This window comes from Penaeus japonicus, unplaced genomic scaffold (genome assembly GCF_977035675.1).
Source record: "Penaeus japonicus unplaced genomic scaffold, GWHDUDI00000001_assembly GWHDUDI00000027, whole genome shotgun sequence".
In the NCBI taxonomy this organism is placed as follows: domain Eukaryota; kingdom Metazoa; phylum Arthropoda; class Malacostraca; order Decapoda; family Penaeidae; genus Penaeus; species Penaeus japonicus.
The window spans coordinates 16,663,175-16,670,674 of NW_028234429.1; the positions used below are offsets into that span (position 1 = coordinate 16,663,175).

At 42.4% G+C, this 7,500-nt stretch overlaps 1 long non-coding RNA gene across 1 annotated transcript in view; it reads left to right on the top strand.

The window, feature by feature from the left end:
- LOC147468610 (uncharacterized) overlaps window positions 1–5,285 on the top strand; it is an 8,627-nt gene extending 3,342 nt beyond the window's left edge. The window contains exon 2 of the long non-coding RNA XR_015192373.1: window positions 3,860–5,285. This is a non-coding gene — a long non-coding RNA (uncharacterized LOC147468610). The remainder of the gene's footprint in view (window positions 1–3,859) is intronic.
- The last annotated feature ends 2,215 nt before the right edge of the window (window positions 5,286–7,500 follow it).

Below are 7,500 nucleotides of genomic sequence, written 5' to 3' on the forward strand. Positions count from 1 at the left end.
TTTCTTTCCTTCTTGTGTCTAATGACTTCCTCAAAACTGATTTCGTGTTTGAATGAAGATTTGATTGTGGATCTCGGGAGGTAAAGGACATGCAATGCAAAGTGAAAACATTATTATTATTTTTCTGTATTACTGTTCGTCATTATTATTAATATTGGCATCGTGATTATCATTATTGCTTTCATTATTTTTGTCGTTGTTTTTTTCTGTTATCATTATTGATATTGTAATCGTTACTATTGTTATTATCATTACTGTTATTTTTGTTATTATTATTAATATTGCCATCATTATTATTATTATTGTTATTATTATCATTATCATTATCATTATCAGCATCAGCATCATTATTATTACTATTATCATCATTATTATTATCGTCATTATTATTGTTAGTATCATTATTATTATGATGATCATCAGCATCATTATTATTATCATCATTAACATTATCATTATCGTTATTATTTTCTTCAAACTTAATTGTTTCATTTCGACATACGTTTCTTTATTTTCTTTAAAATTCTCTCTCTTTAAACATATGTACCTGGGCTGATTGCATAGTAGAAATTTACCTGCATCGTCGGTTTCCATAATAAGCCCCGCCCCCCCCCCTTCCCCCCATCCCTCAGTGCAATAGGATGTGAAAGTGGATTTGAGTTGAAATTATTGGGGAAATAGGTATGAGGGAGTGGATAGGGAGATAATGATGGTAAGCTAGAAGAAATATAGGTTTGACGTGAAGAATAGATTATAAAAATGTTGTTGTGGATGGGTTGTAATATATATATATATATATATATATATATATATATATATATATATATATATATATATATATATACAGACAGACAGACATATATCTATATACATAATATATTTATATATACTTATATATATATATATATACTTATATATATATATATATATATATATATATATATATATATATATATATATATATATATATATATATACTTCTTTTAGAAAAAAAAGAAATGATAACGAAATTAGTTAATTAACTTGGAAATATTAGTTAACTTGGGTCGATGATGAATGTCCATGGAAAATAAATGAGGTGAAATGAGAGATCGTTATGAATGAATAGCTTAATAAGTGAGTAAATAAGCCACATATCTATTAGTGGTTCCTAACCTTTTCACGACTCAAGAACCCGTTTAAGATTTTTTTTTTCAACTGGGCTGTCTGCGGAAGAGGCCAACATATTCAGATTTCGCAGTACATTATTTATTGATTAGATTTTTTTTTCATCATAATCATAATGTTGAAGATATTAATAATAATTATGATAATAATGATAATGATAAGAATGATGATAGCAATAACCATAAATACCTAGAACGATTTAGCGCGTGGAACTACATTTGACTGCTTGCCCGCTTGCCTGCTTGCCTGCCTCCTTAGCCTACGCGTTGCGAAAAAGGGAGGTTAATAACCCTTGGAAGTACTAACGCGCCTAAGGAGGAGAGGTAATTGACTGAGAGAATGAGGTCGAACTTGTAGTGTGTGCGAGGTGGAGGGGGAGAGGGAGGGAATGGGGCATTTCGAATGGGGTGTTTCTTTTATTGGGTCGAGAGCAGTGGGGGGGGAGGGGGAGTGGGGGGTCGAGGGTAAAGGTGGGGGGGCTGATTGTGGGGTCGGGGTAAGGGGGGGGGGGTGATTGTGGTGTCGAGTGTAGAGGGGGAGAGGTGTTTGTGGGGTTGTTTATCAGTGGACGCGTTTTTTTTGGGTATAGTGGGGGCGTGTTGTTGTCGTTTTTGTCTGTTATTTTCTCTCAATTTTCTTTCTTCCTCTTACTCTCACTCTCTCTCTCTCTCTCAGTATTCATCTATCTACTTATCTACCTATCTATCAACCGTTCCCCTTTCTCTCCCCCTCTCTCCCTTCCTCTTATCTTCATTCTCCCCCTCCCACTCTTCTTCCCACTTTCCCCTACCGTTCTCCCTCCTTCGCAACCATCGTCTCATGAATAAAAACATGACCAGAAGCAACGACTCATGTATGTGGTATGTTGGACTCCATCGCATAGCACTTTAAACGCACGTGAAATGGCGGTTCGTTCGGTTCCTCGTGTTGATTTGTGGTTCGGTGGCTTCGGATTCGCGGTTCGCTCGTTGTGGCTGCGTTCGAACCCTTGTATTCGAACCTTGTTTGGCTAATTGAGGCGTGTGAGACTAGGTGGCTTGGAGAAATTTTCCCTTTATAGGTATATATTTATTTTTGGTTGTTTTATTTATATTTTATATTTTTCCATTATATCATTCGCGCATATGTTTTTTTTATTGAAGTTATTGTTAGTATTATTGTAACTTATGGTAGAAAGGCTGCTCTTTTTTTTAATGATCGTTGACAGTAGTGTTGATATTGCGCCCCGGAAATAGGCTAGTCAATAAAAGGTATAGGTCCAGCTCACGTAATCACACAGACAAATAACAAAATGGATAAATAGATCGCTCGTAAAGACAAAATAACTCAAAACAAGGATATCAAGATCCTTCACGCAGTTGCCATCCAGATCGCCGAGACTATCTGATTTACCGTAAATTGGTAGGGGGGGAGAGGGAGAGGGGGGGGGAGAGGCTGAGAACTCCCTGACATTTAACAAGGACAAGAACGGGAATGTGCGCGGTCAATGTCGCGTTCATTCTGGCGTTGAACGTTGAACACGAGGATTATCGTTGTGGGGGCCGAGAGATCTTGGTGTGGGAGGGCTGTGGTTTACGTTGGAGGGGGGTCGGGGGTGTGTGGGGGGGTGCTTGAGGGGGGAGAGGGGAGTGGGGAGTGGGGGTTAAGGTGAACTAGGGGAGATGGGAACACAAGGACTGGAACCGAAACACCTGCTGTCACCTGTCGTGTGTGTGTGTGTGTATGTATGTATGTATGTACAGGTACAGGAAGATGTGATCTCATTATTATGGAGTTTAATAAGTAGTTTCTCTGTTGGGTCTCGGTTAGGCTTTCTTTTTTTCCTTTTTTGAAGGAGGGGGGTATTTATTTTCTTTTGGTTTCTCCTTTCTCTCTCTCACTCTCTATCTATTTATCTCTCTATCTCTCTCCTTCTCCATCTCTATCTCTATCTCCCGCTCTCTCTATCTCTTTCTCCCGCTCTCTCTGTCTATCAGCTCCTCTCTCTGTATCTATCAACCTATCTCTCTATCTTCCGCTCTCTCTCTCTCTCTCTCTCTCTCTCTCTCTCTCTCTCTCTCTCTCTCTCTCTCTCTCTCTCTCTCTCTTTCTCTCTCTTTCTCTATCTTTCTCTCTCTTTCTCTCTCTCCCTCCCTCCCAAATTTGACATCATTGTTCGCTACTAGATTATATAAACAAGAGTTCGAACCCAGCAAAGAAAAAAAAAACATGGATAAAAACAACAGTACAGAAACAAGAAACAAACGATTGAAAGAACTAAGGCACGCCGGCGTTTTTTTTTTCTTTTCTTTTCTTTATTTCTTTTCCACACACATCCATCAGCGGTGAATGGCGTGTAATCGGGGATGAATGAAAGTACACTCGCGGTAACGAGGATGCGATAGTGCGAATAAGGTCAACAGACTGACAGACCGACCGACCGACAGACAGACCTTCGCTTCGATGCTTCGATGCTTCGGGCTTGACGGGATACATTCCCTGCTCGCGTTCTTCTCGTCTTATTTTATTTTTGTTATTTTTTATTATAATTATTGTTATTTCTTTATATTTTGGTTATTACGAGTTTGATTTTTTTTTCTTATTTTTATTTTTATTGGTGTTATCATTGTTATGTTGTTCTTGTCGTTTTTGTTATCCTTATTATCATCATTATTACCATTATTATTTTGTTTGTGCTATTGTCTTCTTACAGTCTTACCATGATGGGATAATTACGTAATCAGATAAACAAACACTACATGTGACTAGGTATTCGCGTTCGTTTTACGTGTTTCAAGTGTTCGAGTGTGTGCAAGTCGCCTTCGTCAGGAGTCCATGCGGATAGGTGAGGACGCCACAGCATGGGAAGTCCTTCGGGAGGAGGACTACAGGCCACAGTCATCACCAGGAGTTCCTACGGTGCCGAAGGTTTCCGTCGTACCCTGAGGTTGTGGGACGTGCCTTAGCATAGATCCCGAAGAGAGAAAAGTAGAGAAGGGATAAGAAGAGAAGGAGAGAAGAACAAAAAAAGGCAAGAGATTAGAAAAGGAAAGAGAAGGAAGAAGGAGAAGAAAAGAGACGAGAAGCAAGTGAAAAGAAGAGAAGAGAAGTAGAAGAACAGAGAGAATAGCAAGTCGGGTCGTAGGAAGAGGACCAAGCCTCCTCCCCCCTCCCCCTCCGTTCCCTCATCCCACGTCGCTTATCCTTCGTGAAAGAAAGGGGGAAAGGAAGAAGATAGAGACCAGATAAAAGGAGAAGAAGAGACAAGAGGAAGAGGGAGAAGAAATATAAAACTGTCTCGTAACTTTTATTATTATTTTTTTATGGAACGAACTCTCGGTAGTTCTGTCTCGTAAGTTTACTCTGTCACCAGTTTATGCCTTCGTGCTTGAGTGGAACGCAAGCAGAAGAGTAGCAAAAGAGAAAAAAAAGAAGGCGCTGTCGATTCTCAACCCTTCCCTCCCACCATTTCCATCAGCTGTTCTCGCCTCCGCATCTCGCGTGGGGAGGCGGAAAGAGAGGAAGAGGTGTGTGAGGGCAAGAGGAGAAGAGAAGGAGAAGGAAGAGGAGAGAAGCAGAAAAGAAGAGAAGGAGGGAAGAGAGGATTTTGTTTTTGTCATCGGTTGGGCAGCGAGAGAGAGTGCAAAGGATTACTCTTCTTGTCTCCTGTGGCTCCGTGGTCTCCCTCCCTGGCTCGCCTCACGAAGGAGTTTCGTCGGATCCTAGTCTCATCCTAGGGCGACAGTGAAGCATCCTAGTTGCCTTCGTGTCAAGGGGAAAACTCCTTCGACAAGATCTTTTTTTTTCTCTCTCTGCTACGCCACGGCTTTCTCGTCTTCGAAGGAGACACGATTGTCCTCCGAGTGAAGATTTTTTTTTCTGTGCTTTCATTTCATTTTGTTTTCGTCTTTCGCGTGAGTCGCGTGTTCTCGAGCTGTTGCCGTGATTGCACGTCTGCAAGCACGCCCAGGCCTTGCAATTTAGCGCCAGTGGATATAATAAATAAGGCGACTCCGTGAATACAGCGAGAGCAAGCAAGGTTAGAAAAATAAGGCCTGTGCATATATAAGGAATATTTGCACAGTAAAAAAAAGAAAAGAGCAAGAGAAAGAAAAATAAAATATAATCAGAAAATAAAAGTTGGAAAAAATAAGATAAAAACAGGAAAATCCAAGTGCGCTTCGAGTGTGCCCGGCGTGTGTGTGTGCCTGACAAAAGCAATTAGCGCGCGCACTCGCAGGCACCATGGAACCCCGAGCGAGTGCGAGTGCTTGCTGTCGGTCGCCCAAAGACGTCGGGACGGCCTTCCCTTTCCCCGGGGCCGATGACGTCAAGGACTTCCCCGTCATCGTTCGGCGACGTCGACTCTACTCGGTAAGGATGGGAGTGATGGAGTCCCTCTCTCGGTCCGGGTGATGATGTTGTTTGGTTGTGGTGTGGTTGGTAGGTGCCGGGGGGGGGATGTCTTAGGTGGTGTGGTTGGTATGGTTGGTAGGTGTGGTGTGGTCTGTAGGTGTGGTGTGGTTGGTGTGGTAGGTAGGTGTGGTGTGGTGTGGTTGGGTGGTGAGGTGTGGTTGGGTGGTGTGGTGTGGTTGGGTGGTGTGGTGTGTTGGGTGGTGGTTGCTGGGAGAAGGACATGCCTGAGGTTCTTGATGTTCGGTTGTGATGTGTTTAGAGTGATGTATGTAAGGATGTTTGTAAGGTATTTAAGGATATGATATGTTTAGGATGATGTATTTAAGGTGGTATTGTGCTTTTTACAATAGTCATACCATGTTTTTTTGTATTTGAGATAGTGTGTTTGGTGTTGGTGATGTACTGGATGGTGTATCTAGGGTAATGTGCTCGGTGGCTGTTAGAGAGTGGTGTACTTGGTGCGGCGTATTTTGGTTGTGATGTGTTGAATGATGTATATGAGGTGGTGTGTTTGGTGGTGATGTGATGATGTTTTTTTTTTTAGGGTTTTGTGGTGACGTGTTTGAAGTATGGTGGTTATTAGAGGACTGCGATGTGCTTGATGGGTTTATGTTGGTATCGATGTCAGGTGTTGATGCCTTTGATGTGTATGTGATGTATGTTGTATAGACGGAGCATGGGCGATAGTGATGTGGTTGAGATGAGCATGGGCGATAGTGATGTGGTTGAGATGAGCATGTTTGGTGATGATGTGGTTAAGGTTAGTGTGGTTGCTTTCTGGTGTGGATGAGGTTGAAATATGTTGATGCTTCACACATTAGATAATGATGTGTCACTGTGTTGATGCAATTGAATTTGATGTGTTAGATGATGATGTGGTAGGCGTTATATTTACGTTCGGGGGAAGACACGTCCTCCTTCGTCAGGTAGGATATGCTTGAGGGTTTATACGACAGGAGTAAAAGGGCGACTTGGTTGATGTGCTTAAACGAATGTGCGAGACTGTGAGGATAGGGATGGAAAGGAGAGATAATGAGGTGGAAGGTTTATGGGGTAATTTGTGAGAGGTGGATGATGCATGGAGGGTGGGGGTGGGGGGGGTTAAGCTGAGTGACAAGGATGAAGTGTGGAGGATGAGGTGTCTTGGAATGACAGGTGGAATGATGAGGGTCTTGGAGGGAGGGAGGGAGAGAGAAAAAGAAAGAGGAAGAGAGAGAGAGAGAGAGAGAGAGAGAGAGAGAGAGAGAGAGAGAGAGAGAGAGAGAGAGAGAGAGAGAGAGAGAGAGAGACGGAGAGAGAAAGAAAAGGAGAAAGATGGGATAGAAAGAAAAAAGAGAGAGAGAGAAACAGAGAGAAAGTGAAAGAAAGGGAGAGACAGAGAGGTAAGGGTTAAGGAGAAAGGTAAGGGAAGTAAACGAGAAAGGGAAACGAGAGTTAAAGAGGATGCTGCGAGGTGAGTGCCTTGCTTAATGAGGCTCGTTAAGTGATGGATGGCAGCGGGTCCAAAGGAGGGAAGAGGGAAGGAAGGAGGGAGAAAGGAAGGGAGGGAAGAGGGGAGGAAGGAGGGAAGAGGGAAGGAAGGAGGGGAAAGGAGGGTAGAGAGAAGGAAGGAGGGAAAGGAGGGAGAAAGGAAGAGAGTGAGGGAGGAAGGGAGGGAAAATGGAAGAAAGGAGGGGAAGGAAGAGAGGGAGTAAGGAAGGGAGGGAGGTAGGAAGTGATAGAGAGAAGGAAGGTAGAAAGAAAGGGAAGAGTGAAGGGAAGAAGATAGGAAGGAAGAGAAAGGAAGAAAGAAAGGGGAAAGAAGAACGTAGGGAATTAAGGAAAAAGATAGGCAAGTGGACATCTCTACAGAGAGGGTTAAAGGTAAAGAAAAGAAGAGAGGGAAGAACAAACGAACGAAAGGAAAGGAGAGAAGAGAAGAGAGAGGAAACAAAATGA